Below are 18,768 nucleotides of genomic sequence, written 5' to 3' on the forward strand. Positions count from 1 at the left end.
TTGTCAGTGTTACTGGTAAGCTCTCACTATCAAACTAGTTTGACAAAAAAATAGTGTGATGTGCCCAAATATGGTATTGATATGCTTAAATATGGTAGTGATATGACATCATCATGTCCCATCATGTGCATATAGGGGCACATCACATTTTTTTGTCACGTAAAGTTTGATGGTGTAGACAGAGCTTTAAAGCATATGAAATCAACAAGGATAAACTTACATTATCTTTATATACATATTTAGAAACAGACTTGATTTACTAAGATTTATAATTAAAACATTTTTCTTTTAATGTAATTAATATTGATTACTTGACATTTCAGTTCTTATCCTTTGTTGTTATTATTTTCTTCTTTTAGATACTAATTTTAGGATAATTATCACCATTGCCTTTGAAATATAAACAATCCTGTCTTTGTTTACATAAATTAATTATTGGTTATTTGATTTTTATGCTAACATTTGGTAATTGTAGTACTATAAATGTGGTACCTTGCGTCATTTGTCTTAATGCACTGTAATTAAATATTTACTTTTTCGATTAGTCTTTTCTATAACAAAAATTAAAGAAAATGTATGTTTAAAGCAAAGACAGTTAATTAATTAAATCTTTGATTTAATACAATACTGTATTAACACAATACTGTGTTAACCCGGGTAAAAAGACGATCGGGATTCCCAGTGGGATCCCGTTGGGATATGGTCAGGATTCCCGGTGGGATTTTACGTAAATCCCATCGGGATCCCGCTTAAATTTAAAAAGAAAACGATCAGGATTTCTGGCGGGATCCCGCCGGGATTTGCGTAAAATCCCACCGGGATTTATGGTCGGGTTTCCCGGTGTTAAGCTATTGTCTACACTATCAAACATGTGACAAAAAAATGTGATGTGGACAAGATGATGTCATATCACTACCATATTTGGGAATATCACTATATCATATTTGGGCACATCACACTTTTTTTATAAAACTAGTTTGATAGTGTGAAGATAGAGTCTAATACTTGGTTAGTGGCCAAGCTATTTACTATTGGACACCCATATTCAGTGGAATAGAGAGGCAGAGGCACTTTCCTGTATGATGAATGAGGGACAGTGCCACCAACCCCTATTCAGGGGACACCCATATAAAGGGACACTTTGTTCCGAAGATGTCCCCTTAATAGAGGTCCTACTGTAAACGGCCACAATTTTACCCTTTAAAAAATATCAAATAAAGCTCTGTCTACACTATCAAACTAGTTTGACAAAAAAAGTGTGATGTGCCCAAATATGGTAGTGATATGACATCATCATGTCCATATATGGGCACATCACATTTTATAAAGTTGATAGTGTAGTGTAGACAGGGTGTTATAGTTTGAATCAAACATTAATAACCTTACAGTATCAGCGGTTATAAATTATGATCTTTAAAAGCTACATTGCTTGAGGGTTATTTCTGTCTTTGTCTTACTTTTTTGTTCATTTATATTTGATGAAGATGAATAATGAATTCTACACTTCAACCCTTAAGGGGTAAACAATTAAAAAACAGAAAGGCCATAAATCTCAACAACAATATGTGAAAAAAAGACTTATTTTTAGATATGTGAAAATAATGTCAACTCGTGTCAGCACAATGTTTAGTGAATATAGACTTATCTGTTTTAAAGAGTAGCAGTTTATTTTAAAATTAAAACATGGCAATGACATTGTGTCACTTATTTTCTTAAAATGGTGAAGCAGGATAAGAACATCTGAAAGTTAACAAAATCCGGAGCCCTCTATTTATTATCGAGACTAGGAAAGGTGAGGAGTGCAGTATGTCACGTGGCAAGTGGTATATATGAGGGGAATAAAAAAAATCATGATGGTTGTACAATGGCTTATTTTAATGCGTTATTTTTTTAATCAGTTTTTTACTTATGATCAATCATAGAATTTCAATTTACAAGATAGATAATATAAAATTTACAAGGAACAATATAGAAAGTATAGAATATATAATATATATACATGACCCAGACCAATAGGATAGGTCGTGACATGTCGCTGTTACTATTTACAAGTAATTCCAGTTATTCTTACTTATTCTATTTCTATACTTACAGTAATACTACAGAATATAAAAACCTCACAATTTAAACAATTGCTGGTACTAATGTCAATTGCTGATTTATTATTAAGGTTAAACTTATTATAAACATATTTTAAATTCAATTAAAAAGAAAAAAACACTACATACAAAAATATGATAATTTTAACAACATGTCATTGTAAAAACGTATGGAGTGAGAGTTGCCGTAATAACATATAAGTACTATAAATAGAGGTAAAAGGAAGTTGCAAAACAGTGCAGTCAATTTTACAAGAGTTTTAGGTCAATGTTCATTGTAGAATAAACAAATAAAAGATAACATAAATCATAGGCATGGTAGATATCAATCAAATATGTTAAAACTTCCTCAATTTAAATTTTATTAATATGTTTGGGTATATATCCCATGATTAGGAAATATTCAGGTATGCTTCCATTAAAATTATTTATCACAACATTAACAATATAATCAACGATAAAAATATATTATTGAAATCAAATTTACCTAGACATTATACAATTTTTCCTAAATGGTGGTTAGTCAGATGCTTCAGCCAGCAGTGGTATTGGCAGATAATCCATGATTTTGATATTGAGTAGAAGGTAGGGCCTAAATAATGTGAATTTAAATGTTTCTCCATCTGTTCCATTGAAAATCTATGGTCCTGGACCAAGTATGATCCGGTCAGCCATAGCAGTGGAAGATCCAGGATTTAGTGTAAAGGAACAGTGCCTAAAAATTATTTGTTGTTCCATTTTCTGTATTGTACATTTCAAGATTTAGTGGGAGGCCGGGATCGAGTATGATCTGCTTGTGGATGGTACTGGTATTGTTTATTTAATAGAAAATAAACATTATAATACCTATTAGGCACAAGTACAGAAAAGTACAGATTAGGCTCAGGATGTAGTTGGGATCAATTCTCTCTGATACTTTTGTAGTTGTTGCCATTGAAGCAGGTATGGAGGTAACAGGTCTTGTTTCTGATGATTTCAGGGTAATTGTTGTTTCATGAGATTTGACATAAAGTGGTTCGCTTTCAGCATATCTTGGCACAACTTCATCTTCTATTTTTAGTACACAAACATAGCGAGAGCCATTTGTGAAGATAGTTGCTGTTTCTGATTCTTCAATCCAAATATGTGTATTATTTGATTTCACTGGCCAATTATCTTGTTTAAATAGAAATTGTGATGCTGCATCCCACTTTAACTTTGGTACAGGGTTTGTCTTTTCACACACACATGTCACAAGGGCATCTTCTCCAATCTTGTAAGCTGACTTTGTAAATTGAACTATTGGATATTCTTGTGATGGTATTTCACGCACAGTGAGCTTCCCAATACCTGACATAAGCAGGACATTACCATTGTATTTTAAAAAACAACGGTAATCTCCTACATCTTCCTTGTCCACTGGATCAATCCTCACAAAGTGTTTTGCATCCTCATATTTATTGTGAATAGTAATACGTTCCAGGTCAAATCCATTACTTGGGTAACTGATGATGTATCCATCTTTGGTCCAAAAGACATCATAGTTATGTTTCATGTGTTCTGGGACATCTGTAAAGATACAATTTACGTATACTTCACTTCCTTCTGCTGTTGAATAGTCCATTGGTTCATAAGCAAATCTCACAGCACAACTTTTTTGGCAGAATAGTACAGTTAGTATGACACTGTATATACATCTAGCTTTCCTCATTTTGACTCTGTTCTCAGATCATTAGTCTGAAAATGGATGTATAATAACTAGTATACATTGAAAAGGCCAACCAACAAACAAAGAAGTGTTTTTATTAACACTTATGAATGCATTTACATTTTTACAACAAAAAATATAAATGCTATTAAATTTAAATCAATGTATGTATTTTTTTTCTTTCCAATTTTATAAAAGTGTAGCAATAAGGTAGTTTTGTACAGCTTTTTGCTATAGATAGTAATAAATAAATAAATAAATACTTTGTAAATGTTGTGCCAACATTAATTGATATTAAAAATGTCCTAGAAAATGTATAGAAGGTTGAAGGGTGTACAATTAAAATAATTAATGTAAAAAGTACCTTACATACCTTAGTTTACAATATGCAGTCTGAGTTGGATCAAACATCTACCAACTTGAGTCACAAAAATCAAAACATTATTTAGGCGTATCACGTCTTCATATGATTGGTAAATTAAAGGCATTGTGTAAAATAAATGGTAATAATAATACAACTTCCTGGTTTAGTTGAATCATTCAATCAAATGAATATTATTAATTATCTACTTAATTTCCAATAAAGCCATCAAAGTTCATATACAAATATATTAGGATGTAATCTAGGAGGAAGGGAAGGCCTGTATTTGATAATTTGTTGCATCCAGACATGCAATAAATATTCCTAATTTATTATTATTTTCTTTGTATTGTTGTGTCTTTGTCTACAAGTTTTCCACATTAGCTATTGCAGGCCTATATTTGATGCCCAAATGCATCACATATCATTGGAATTGAGCAGAATTCTATTGAATCTGTTTTTTGAAAATCGATTAATTAAGAGTGACACTTTGTATTGTTTTTGTATATATCAGAGAAAACATAATTTCTATGTATATTTTATATGCAAATGACAATAAATGGTAAGTAATTTTCCACTGATGAATGAATGAAAAATGACTATATTGAAGTCATGTAAAATAATAATTTTTGTTGCCAAAAAGCCAAAGTCTATTTCGGTTTTTGATTCATAGAATCGCGCGAGAATTACAATGCACAACTACGATTCATAAACATAAAGTTAGATTGCAATCACTACTTTTGTAAAAAATGTTCCTATTTCATGTCGGAATAGAAATTATATTCCTGTTGTTTTAATCATTTTCAAATCAAATGTCGTACAATGACAATTATACAAGAAATAAATTACCAATTATATTAATATTAGTATATACTTTATTTTCTTACAGAAAACTTGACACAAGCGTATGGTTTTCATCATATATTACATGAAAATAAGAAAATAAAAATAAAACTTAATTAAAAGTAAACTAATCCTCGTTGGACATCAACCCGATTTTTTTTAAAGATTTTTTTTCTGAGTTTCGAGGATAACAATGAAAACCGAATTTATGCTGTTAAACTAGATTTAAATATATTAGAAACCTGTCTAACATCATTACCGTAATTTATAAATCATTTAAAATGGATTAAAATTTAATACATCCACAGCACAGCATTCCAAATAAAATTACAAACAGAAATCTGCAAGAGAAGATGTTATATGCCAGATCAATTCAATTAAAAAACTCTATTGGCCTTAACAACTGTACATGTAAGATATAATATAAAATTTACAAGGAACAATTTAAAAAAATGTTTTATACAGTATAATACAAAGACATTACTATCTTTAATATTACAATTTCTATATCAAAACAATTACTGTTACTTTAAGTTATTATAAACAATTTTTAAATTCACTTAAAAAGAAAAACCACTACACATAATAATATAATAATCTTAAAACATGTCATTGTAAAAACGTATGCCAGCAGAGACAAATAAATTGCCATCTATTTGTTTTGATTTTACATTGATTTCACTACATTTGCTTTTATCAAATGTTGTGAAGTGATCTTTTAAAATGATATTTATTTTTTTAATTACTAAGACCTTTTTATATAACATCAAGTTGAGTTTGTTTAGAGCCTACTATTCTACTGCCTTGTTTAACGTGAACGTGAATTACCAGAGTAACATATTAATAATAATAAAAACAAGTACACTATTTAAAATAGAAGTATAACAAAGTTGTAAAATATTGTTGTAAATTTTAAAAGAGTTTACACACTATGTACATTATGTTTTTGGGTCAAATGTTCATTGAAGAATAAAAGATAACATTAATAGGAAGCTTCTATTAAAATTATTTTATCACAACATTAACAACATAATCCGCAATAAAATGTATTTCAATTTCAAATCTATCAGAAGATCCGGGATTGGGTGTAAAGGGACAGTGCCTTAAATTTGTGAAATTATTGCTTGTTTCATTGAATATTTCAAGGATTTTAGTTGTGGGGGTGGGTGGAAGTTGGAACTCCTCAAGGATGGTATTATTCATTGTGTGTATGAAATTACTTATCCCTCATGCTGGGTTTTGTCTTTCTTTGTCTTTTTATATAAAAGTAAACAAAAACTAATAACTATAATGTTAGGCATATCAAAGTACTGATTAGGATTAGGGTCTGGGTGTTCTTGTGTATTTGTTGCTGATGAATCCGGTCTGGAGGTAACAGGTTTTGTTTCTGGTGATTTCATGGCAGTTGTATCAAGAAAATGTTTGACGTAAAGTGGTTTGCTTTCAGCATATCTTGGAGCAACTTCATCTTGTACTTTCAGTCTACAAATGTAGCGAGAGCCATTTGTAAAGATAGTTGCTGGTTCTGATTCTTCAATCCAAATATGTGTATTATTTGATTTCATTGGCCAGTTATCATGTGTAAATAGAAATTGTGATGTTGCGTCCCACTTTAACTTTGGTATAGGATTTGTCTTTTCACATACACAAGTCACAAAGGCATCTTCTCCAATCTTGTAAGCTGACTGCGTAAATCGAACTATTGGATATTCTTGTGATGGTATTTCACGCACAGTGAGCTTCGCAATACTTGAAGTAAGCAGAACATTACCATTGTATTTCAGATAACAACGGTAACTTCCTGCATCTTCTCTCTTGACTAGATTAATCTTCACAAAGTGTTTTGCATCGTCATATTGATTATGAATAGTAATACGTTGAAGGTCAAACCCATTATTTAGATGTCTGATAATGTATCCATCTTTGGTCCAGATGACTTCATAGTTATGTTTCATGTGTTCTGGGACATCTGTAAAGATACAATTGATGTATACTTGACTTCCTTCTGCTGTTGAATGGTCCATTGGTTCATAAACAAAGCTCACAGCACAACTTTTCCAGCAGAAAAGTACAATAAAAAGTATGACACTGTATATACAGGTAGCTTTCTTCATTTTGACTCTGTTCTTGGATCATTAGTCTGAAAATGGATGTATAATAACTAGTATACATTGAAAAGGCCAACCAACAAACAAAGAAGTGTTTTTATTAACATTATGAATGCATTTACGTTTTTACAAAAAAATAAATAAATGCTATTAAATTTAAATCAAACTAAATTGTCCATGTGAATGTATTTTTTTTCTTTCCAATTTATAAAAGTGTAGCAATAAGGTAGTTTTGTACAGCTTGTTGCTATACTTGGTAAATGAATTGTGTCAACATTAATTGATATTAAAAATGTCCTATAAAATGTATAGAAGGTTGAAGGGTGTACAATAAAAAGTTAACACATACCTTAGTATACAATATGCAGTTGAATATTTGCTGATACAACATCTAACCAACTCAAAGTTAAAAACTCAACAACAAAAAAATTCATTTGTTTTCCCTTTTCTACATTAAATTACCAATTAAGCAATCAAATACAAATATTTTCTGGGATGACTGAGACTAAATATTTGTTTTATACCATATACCACATACAATTGGCTGTAGGCTAGGAGGAAGTAAACATCAAAGCCTGCATTTGATAATTTGTTGCATCCAGGTATGCAATAAATATTCCCAAATTATTATTATTTTCTTTGTATTGCACATGTGTCTTTGTCTACAAGTTTTCTCCACATTAGCTATTGCAGGCCTGTATTTGATGCCCAATCACATATCAAATCACATATCATTGGAATTGAGCAGAGCTCTATTGAATCCGTTTTTGAAAATCGATGAATTAAGAAAACACATTCTATATTTTAAGATTCTACTCATCCCATGCATAATATATTTGAGGTGCGTAGTGGTAGACGTTACCAGTCGATCATCTCTCGTAAAATATGTTTAATAACAGCTTTTATCCAATTGCCATTCGGGCGCTGAATGCTTGTCAGTATACTGTACGAGAGTGATGTGCCACTTTGTAATTGTTGTTGTTGTTTTCCAATTTTTCTGTTTTTGTATACCTCAGAGCAAACATAATTTTTATGTATATTTTATATGCAAAATGGAAGTCATTTTCCACTGATGAATGAATGAAATATGACTATATTAAGTCATGTAGAATATAAAATACTAATAATTTTTATTGTCAAAAAGCCAAAATAGTACCACCAAAATAGTCTAAAGCGCCGTCCCGAAAGCAATGAGTTGCGAAAAATAATTGATGGGTCGCAAAATTGTTTCCCATGCTAAAACTTTTTATCAATAATTATACACTGATCTAGATGTAAAATATTCTCAGTTTTGAAGAATCTACAAAACTGATTGCATTTTATATCTCTTCTTCCCTGTTAATGCGTCAATGAGCATACACACAATTGGGAACCGACGACAGGACCAAAAGTAATGGGTAACTTGACTGAAAACTGCGCATGTTTTTAAAACCTTTGATGCTTCCTGGACCTTTTAAAGTTTCGCTTTACATATTGTGTGTTGTGGGTAATAATGATGCCATTCCATAACAAACACTACATTGACGAACCATAAAAATAAAAACAATGCATGTTTTAAAAACTGTTTTCAAAGAAAATCATTCTTTTTCGAACAGACATACCCAAATGATGTTACACTCATAGCATGGTGTTCAGGCCGTAGCAAGGGGAAACTTACCCCACCTCCCCCCGCCCTTTTTTATAGCAAAAATGTTATCCTTATAGTCGTGTGTGTTTATCTATAGAAAAAGTATCTGCTGATAGCTTGCGTGCTATGTAAGTGTCATTTCCGCCCAACTAGAGGTATCATTTATCAAGAATTTCATGTGTGAGAATACCAATTTACGTCCATCTTGACGTGTCATTTAACAAAATTCGCTTCGCCACATGTTTGGATGGTTGCACAATGGCTTAAATATTGTAAATTCGCTTGTGTTTTTTGTTATATTTTAATGCAGAATATACATGTTTCTGGTGATTTCACGGCAGTTGTATCATGAGAATATTCTTCGCTTTTAGCATATCTTGGAGCAGCTTCATCATGTACTTTCTGTGCACAAACGTAGCAAGAGCCATTTTTAAATCTAGTCAAAATTCAGTTATTTTTGTAATCCGGGAGAAAATGTAAAAAATAGGGAGCACAATGTTAGGCCGTGAAAAGGAATTATCAAGAACAATATGAAGAACAAAAAGCAAGTGCAAAAACAGTCTTTCCATGCTATGTTTAAATTCTCAAAATTACCTAAAATATGCTTTTAATCTTAATTGATTAGAAATTGATTTTTTGCATTTTAAATTTTTAGATGCCCAAAACTTATTGTGGTTTACCCAATTTTTAAACAAAAATAATTAAAAAAAATATGAATTACACTTTTTTTTTCAGCTTGAGTGAAAAATGCCTTTTATAGGCTTTGATTTATGATCAATCATAGAATTTCATAAAATCGCGCATAAGTCACAATGAGCAACTACGATTACATTCACTATTTAATAAAAAAACATCAGAATAGAAATTAGATTCCCATTATTTTTTAATTTTTAAATCAAACATATATACATAAAATATATTACCAATTAGTAATATTAAAATATTAGTATCGTAATATATAAATCATTTTAAAAATGGATTGTAATTTAATACATCTTTCAATACAGCTTCCAAATAAAATTACGTATAATATATAATATATGTACAATTAGGAACAATATAAAAAGACATTATCGCATGTATTTTTAATGCTTTTATATAAACTTTAAATCATCGTATAATATAATTAAATAATAATAATATTTATCTATTTTTAACAATTTTTAGCCTCTTAACTTTTTGTGTGTATTTTTGTAAATTGTATTTTATATTTATATTTTTGTATTGTTAACTAGATTAATTATTCTATACTACCGAATATAAAAATTATCTTAGAATGTAAACAATTTCTGTAGGTCTGTTTCATCCAGGGAGCCAACTCCCTGGGTTTTATCATAGTGTATGTACTAACTACTATGTACATAATGATTTTAGGTCCAATGTTCATTGTAGAATAAAACAATTAAAATATAACATAAATCATAGGCATGGTAGATATAAAAAAAAAATCAAATATGTTAAAACTGCCTCAATTTAAATGTATTAATATGTTTAAGTATACCACAGCATTAGGTAAAACATAACAAAACATATTTAGGTACACTGGCATTAACATTGTTTATCACATTAACAATGTAATCAACCATAAAATATATTATTGACATTGAATGGTTTTTAGTCCAATGCTTCAGTCATAATGTCATAATGTGAATGTTTTTTGCATTGCATATTTTGAAATCTGTGGGGAGTCTGGACCAAGCTCGGTGAAAGATCCGCAATTTGTTGTTTCATCTGTTGTATGTATATTTCTACGTCTATATGTTTTTTTCACATCCTCGTCTACGTAATTCACTTCGCTTGTGTTTTTTTTTATATTTATATAAAAGAAAGCAAAAAGCAATACCTAATATTAGGCACATCAAAAAATTACAGATTAGGCTTATGATCAGGAAGTAGTTAAGATCAATTCTCTCTGATATTTCTGTATTTTTTGTTGCCGATAAATCAGGTGTGGAGGTAACCAGTATTGTGTCTGGTGATTTCAAGGCCGTTGTTGTATCAAGAGAAAGTTTGACGTAAAGTGGTTCACTTTCAGCATATCTTGGAGCAACTTCATCTTGTACTTTCATTGCACAAACATAGCGAGAGCCATTTGTAAAGATAGTTGCTGGTTCTGATTCTTCAATCCAAATATGTGTATTATTTGATTGAACTTGCCAATTTTGATGTGTAAATATAAATTGTGATGCTGCGTCCCACTCTAACTTTGGTTCAGGGTTTGTCTTTTCACACACACAAGTCGCAAAGGCATCTTCTCCAATCTTGTAAGCTGACTTTGTAAATTGAACTATTGGATATTCTTGTGATGGTATTTCACGCACAGTAAGCTTCCCAATACCTGACATAAGCAGGACATTACCATTGTATTTGAAATAACAACGGTAATCTCCTACGTCTTCTCTCTCCACTGGATCAATCCTCACAGAGTGTTGGTCATAGTCATATCGATTGTGAATAGTAATACGTTCCAGGTCAAATCCATTACTTGGATAACTGATAATGTACCCATCTTTGGTCCACATGACATCATAGTTACGTTTCATGTCTTCTGGGACATCTTCAAAGATACAATTTACATATACTTCACTTCCTTCTACTGTTGAATAGTCCATTGGTTCATAAACAAATCTCACAGCACAACCTTTCCAGCAGAATAGTACAGTTAGTATGACACTGTATATACATCTAGCTTTCCTCATTTTGACTCTGTTCTCAGATCATTAGTCTGAAAATAGATGTATAATAACTAGTATACATTGAAAAGGCCAACCAACAAACAAAGAAGTGTTTTTATTAACACTTATGAATGCATTTACATTTTGACAACAAAAAAAATAAATGCTATTCAATTTAAATCAAACTAAATTGTCCATGTGAATGTACTTTTTTTCTTTCCAATTTATAAAAGTGTAGCAATAAGGTAGTTTTGTACAGCTTTTTGCTATACTTTGTAAATGTTGTGTCAACATTAATTGCTACTAAAAATTCACTAGAAAATGTAGAGAAGGTTGAAGGGTGTACAATAAAAAGTTAACACATACCTTAGTATACAATATGCAGTAGAATCTTTTCTGCAACAACATCTACCAACTCGAAGTAATGCTCAAAACATTCAGTCACAAATTCACATTATTGGGCGTATCTCGTTTTTATATGATTGGTAATGTTTACTTTAAAAGTAAATTAAAGGTAATTAATGGCATTGTGTAAATTATTAATATTATTAAATTATAAAACTTCCTTGTTTTAAACATGCAAAAAAACGTCCGTAGAGACTTTGTTTTGCCCTTAAATGACTTTGATACAGGTTTCCAATAGCCAGTGTAGGACCGCTTTGTAATTCCCAAAATCACACCTTTGTCACACACCTCGAAAGTATACAAATTAGTTGTACAAGTTAAATGAAATATGCAAATAAGAGGGTTAAATTACAGTCGTCCCATCTCGAAAACCACTGATGCTAGAGATTTTTTTACAGATGTAGTCAGAATGTACATATTTCTATTCGCTGTAATGAAACATTTTACAAAAAATGATGTACAACATTTGACCATCGACTCCCATTTCTCAATGTTTGCATATATGCAATGCGACGAAAATGTCTGTGAGACTTTGTTTTGGCTTCAAATGATAACTCGGATATTGTTTTCTATAGTCAGCATAGGACCGCTTTGTAATTCCCAAAATCACATCTTTGTCACACACCTTTTTGTCAGCACAATGTTAATAATGAATAATAGACTTCACTGATTTAAGAGAAGTGGATTTTTTAAAAATTAAAACAACACCCCAATGACATTGTCACTTGTTTTCTTAAAACGGTGAAGCAGGGCGAGAACATCTGAAGTTTAAAAAATCGGGAGGTGGGGCTTTTTTTTAGGTCACAGCGCCTTCTATTTATTATCAAGACCAGGAGAGGTGAGTGCAGTGTGTGACAAGTGTATCGTGGTGGCTATATGAGGGGAATCAATAAATCATGACTGTACAATGGCTTAATATTGTAAATTCGCTTTTGTGTGAGCTTTTTGTTATATTTTAATGCAGAAAACAACACATACATCAAATTGTTAATCAATTTTTTATTTATAATCAATCATAATTCGATTCAATTAAAACTCTATGCATAAGATAACATAACATTTACAAGGAACAATATAATAAAACGTTTTATTAATAGCTCCACAACCCCGACCACAATATCTGGCCTGATGATATGTCGTAAAACGTCACTGTTACTATTTACAAGTAATTCCAGTTAACTAGATTATTTATTTTATACTACCGAATATAAAAAGTATCTCCAAATGTAAACAATTGTTATACTTAATAAGTATACTTCAAATAAACAAGTTGCAAAATAGTGTAGTCAATTTTAAAAGGGTTTTATCTAGGGAGTCAACTCCCTGGGTTTTATTGTACTATTGTACTGTATGTACTATGTACATTATGTTTTTAGGTCCAATGTTTATTGTAGAATAAAGCAATAAAAAGATAACATAAATCATAGGGAGTTAATAGTAGATATTTAAAAAAACCAAATATGTTAAAACTGCCTCAATTTAAATTTATTAACCTAACATGTTTGGGCATACCCCATCATTACATGAAAAGAGAACATATTCAGGTAAACTAATATTAAACTTATTTATTAGTTATTACAACATAAACAACGTAATCAACATAAAATATTTTATTGAAATGGGGGCATTTATACAATTTCTAAATGGTTGTCATGATTGTGAACGTTTTTTGCATTGCATATTTTGAAATCTATGGGGAGTCTGGTATCCCCCTCCCGAGCCTCAGAAAATTTTGAAAAATAGATGCTTACACACTGTTTAATAGGCTAGAGCAACTGTTTCCATTACATTTAATAACAATGTCACATAATGTAGATTTAAATAAATCTTTCCTAAATACTCTAATATGGATCTTTTTCCACGAACTAATAATAAACTTTGATTGAAAAACACTTCAAACGAAATGAACATTTGGTAATGCGGCACTCCGAAAATGCCTCGATAGTGCATGTGTTTAGTGTACGACTGTGCTTTGGTGGTCTGTTAACCTCAGATATATACCCTATAGCCGGGCGAATAACTCAATGTAATTTAGTATACAATGATTGCTGTAATCGCCGTGTCTATAACACAAATCAATAAAATGCCACGTTTTTTCGGCCGTGTAGATAGAACAAGACATTTCATGTTTATGTTATGCCTATGAAATAATAATAAAAGAACATCATGTTTCTCGTTTTTTTATCGTTTATACTCAGCATACCATTATATAAAAAACCTTCATACGCGAGAAAAAAGTTCACGATATTACTTAATAATGGTTTTTTTTTTTACCTGACGGGGGGCCTTGGGAACCGACAACTGGGAACATGGACAGTTTTGGCACATAGTTTGTCGTTAAACTAGTGGGGAATTCCATTTTTGGATGTCAATTTAATCACCCAAGCCCGTAGCCAGGGGGTTTGTAGGAATCGAAAGAACCCTCTTTTTATGAAGTGACCTTTTCAAACAGAGAACATCAGCGAAAGTGCTAGTAAAGGCCTATCATGGCCATTTTTTCCAATCCTATATACATTGAAGAACCGGAAAAACAACTGGTTTTCAAAGAAAATACATCTTTTTTAACAGAAACAGGTCCATACTCAAATGATAGTCATAATCATAGTGATGTTGTTCATTTCCATTTCAGTCCATCTTGGGGTTTCATTTAACAAAATTTATTTCGCCACATGTTTGGATGGTTGCACAATGGCTTAAATATTGTAAATTCGCTTGTGTTTTTTGTTATATTTTAATGCAGAAAACAACACATATACATGTTTCGGGTGATTTCACAGCAGTTGTATCATGAGAATATTCTTCGCTTTCAGCATATCTTGGAGCAACTTCATCTTGTACTTTCAGTGAACAAACGTAGTGAGAGCCATTTGTAAATCTAGTCAAAATTCAGTTATTTTTGTAATCCGGGAGAAAATGTAAAAAATAGGGAGCACAATGTTAGGATGTGAAAAGGAATTATCAAGAACAATATGAAGAACAAAAAGCAAGTGCAAAAACGGTCTTTCCACGGAAAGTTGTCATTTTTAAAATTTTGAAATGCTCAAAATGACCTAAAATATGCTATTGATTAAAAATTGATTTTTTTGCATAAAATCCTGCGTAAGTCACAATGCGCAACTACAATTGAATTCTTAAACAAAAAAGTTACTATTTAAAAAAAACCAATGTTTTTCCAATTTCACGTCGGAATGGCAATTATATTCCCATTATTTTATTAATTTTTAAATCTAATATATATATACAACAAATATAGCAATTAGTAATGGTATTAGTATCGTAATATATAAATTTAAAAATGGATTGAAATTGAATACATCCACAGCACAGCATTCCAAATAAAATTACATATAAGATATAATATATGTACAATTAGGAACAATATAAAAAGACATTATCTCACAATTAAAATTAACATTACAGTATCTATATCAAAACAATGTTACTACGGTCAAGTTGCAGATTTATAATAATTTTAAATTATTATACAATATAAATTTATTAATTAATAATTATTAAACAATTCTAATACAGTTACACATAGTATAAAACAACATGTCACTGTAAAAATGTATGTAAAACTATTAATAATGCAATAACTATTATACATTGTAAAGCTAACCAATATACAAAAACTGTTTGTTTAAAAATATGTATGTATGTTACAAAATGAAAAAAATATAAATAAATTTTATTTCATTTTTCTTTTTCCTTTTATTGAACATTTTAATTTAATATTTTGTATTTTCTTTTTATGTTTTGTTTGCCATATAATATATGATATATCTTTGATCTACTTTCAAAATCAGTACTGTTTATGAAAGTGTTAACACATAAAAGACAGAAATAAAAAAACAAAAAGTTACTCAAAAACATTGAAAGTTCAAACAACTAATCAACTTATGAAAGTATGAAAAAGTAATGAATTTCTGATGATAACATCATCTTGTTTATCTCAAAATATTGAATTGAGTACAGGCAAACATATTGCAAACTGAATGTATGCAAGCAGAGACAAGTAAATTGTCATCTATTTGTTTTGATTTTACGTTAGGGTAGAAAGAAAAGTTTGATCTCCTCAGGGATGGTATTATTCATTGTGCTGGGTTTTGTCTTTCTTTGTCTTTTTATAGAAGAGAAAAAAGCTAATACCTAATATTAGGCACACCAAAAGAGTACAGATTAGGCTTATAAGCAGGAAGTAGTTAAGATCAAATCTCTCTGATACTTTTGTATTTTTTGTTGCCAATGAATCAGGTGTGGAGGTAACAGGTTTTGTGTCTTCATGTGATTTCACGACAGTCGTATCAAGATAATTTTCAACGTAAAGTGGTTTGCTTTTAGCATATCTTGGAGCAACTTCGTCTTGTACCTTCAGTCTACAAACGTAGTGAGAGCCATTTGTAAAGACATTTGCTGTTTCTGATTCTTCAATCCAAACATGTGTATTATTTGATTTCACTGGCCAATTATCATAATGTTTAAATTTAAATTGTGATGTTGCGTACCACTTTAACTTTGGTTCAGGGTTTGTCTTTTCACACACACAAGTCACAAAGGCATCTTCTTTAATCTTGTAAGCTGATTTTGTAAATTGAACTATTGGATATTCTTGTGATGGTATTTCACGCACAGTAAGCTTCCCAATACGTGAAGTAAGCAGGACATGGCCATTATATTTTAAAAAACAACGGTAACTTCCTGCATCTTCTCTCTTGACTGGATCAATCCTCAAAAAGTTCCTTGCATCGTCATATCGATTGTGAATAGTAATATGTTCCAGGTCAAATCCATTACTTTGATGTCCAATAATGTATCCATCTTTTGTCCAGATGACTTCATATTTACGTTTCATGTCATCTGGGACATCTGTAAAGATACAATTTACGTATACTTCACTTCCTTCTGCTGTTGAATAGTCCATTGGTTCATAAACAAATCTCACAGCACAACTTTCTTGGCAGAATAGTACAGTTAGTATGACACTGTATATACAGGTAGCTTTCCTCATTTTGACTCTCAGATTGTAGTCTGCAAATGCAATGTATAATTACTATTAATAATGTATTTTAATAGTTAAAACTATTATACATTGAAAAAGCCAACCAACATACAAAATGATTTGTTTAAAAATATGTATGTTGTTAAAAAATGAAAAAAAAAAACATAAATAAATAAATTCTGTTTAATTTTTTTTTTATTGGAACATTTAATTGTTAATATTTTGAATTTTCTTCTTCTGTGTTTGTATGTTTTTTATGTTTTGTTTTCTATAATAATGTACAGTATGTGTATATATCTTTGATCCACTTTCAAAGTCAGTACTGTTTATGAAAGTGTTAACACATAAAAGACAGAAATAAATAAAAAAAACAAAAAGTTGATCAATATTGAAAGTTTAATTCTTATCAACTTGAGTATTTAAAAATAATAAATTTCTGATGATTACATCATTTCGCCGTTTATCGCAAAATATTGAATTGAGTACAGGCAAAAATGTTGCTAATCAAACTGAATTTTGAGAATAGAAACATTGTATTTTTTTCTTTACAATTTTATAAATGCTACACTGGCAAAATTATTCCCTGGAGTAAAAGTAATTGTTGATAAAAATTCCTTGAAAAACATAGAGAAGTTTGAAAGGTGTACAATTAATATAATTATGTAAAAAGTTAACACGTACCTTAGTTTACAATATGCAGTTGGTTCTTTGCTGCAGCAAAACATCCAGCCAACTCAAAGTTAAAGACTCAAATAATATTATATCGTATAACACTTATTATTCTTATGATAAATGTTTACATACTTTGAATTTTTCTGTTAAAAATCAACAAATTAGTATAGGCTTATCAATGTTATAAAATGATAATCATAGGTAATGTACAGATACATGCAAACCAAGCCAAAGTTCATAATTATACAAATATATACTGGGATGAGCATTGCATTGTTCAAGATATATGTGATCTTTAATCTAAACTTTATCACAAATAAAAGCCCAGTATCTATTTACAATACGATACGAAATCATTTATTGTCATTTTGCACAAAGTACGAAACAATAGAAAGAGACAGGATTCCCAAAAGCGAACTAAATCAAACTATCAAGTGGGTCTCCAAAGCAAAACATAATCATCCAACAATAAAATACAAAATTACAACATTAAAAACAACGTGAAGATAAACTAGACATGAAACTCGTCACTTTGACGAGTTAGTTATCCGCACCACGACAAACGCCACGTGCACGTCATACGTTGGAATATTGCACACAGATAAAGATTATGGCATTATGACAAGAACTGAAGAATATGATATGCTGTTAGTGCTGAATTCTGTCAATTTTGTGTCATATAATATATACATGCAAACAGTATAATCTGTATACATATTACATACAGTGTAGAATAGGTGAAATTACAGGACCCGCCAGTTATTCCAATTTTTAACATGGCGACGGTATCAAAATGAAACACTTAGATAGCAATTTCGGAAGGAAATTATCTCAGGAACAACTTATTAACGTGTAGAAGAAATTTGAATACGTAAAATATAGATGCGCACCCTTTTAAATGTGATGAACTATTACGCAAAATATGAAAATACGACTTTTTTTATTCAACTGGCCATATGATGACGTCACAACATCCGATTGGCAAAATGTTTACATGAATTCGTATCTACAATCCAATAGCTTCCAGAAAACGTTTTAATCGTGATTATCACATTTTATTCTTACGAGCTATTACAGATTAAAATTTACTGTAAAGATGAAATTAATGACCCACGTAATTAAAATTTTTAGGCATGATGACGTCATAAAAATTAAAATATTTTTATCTCATGCTAAAGAAAGTTGATTGACCTACACAATTATAAATGTAGGAGAAAAAGGAATACTGTTAAGCGTGATGCGCTCCATTGAATGTGATGAGCAATAACGAAAGAGACAAAAATCCTATATTT

The 18,768-nt window shown here is 30.5% G+C and overlaps 1 protein-coding gene across 2 annotated transcripts in view; it reads left to right on the forward strand.

The window, feature by feature from the left end:
• Positions 1 to 18,768, forward strand: part of LOC144835963 (rho guanine nucleotide exchange factor 10-like) — a 104,729-nt gene that overhangs the window by 55,690 nt on the left and 30,271 nt on the right. The gene's annotated exons all lie outside the window — the stretch shown is intronic.

This window comes from Antedon bifida, chromosome 2 (genome assembly GCF_963402885.1).
Source record: "Antedon bifida chromosome 2, ecAntBifi1.1, whole genome shotgun sequence".
NCBI classification, from domain to species: Eukaryota; Metazoa; Echinodermata; class Crinoidea; order Comatulida; family Antedonidae; genus Antedon; species Antedon bifida.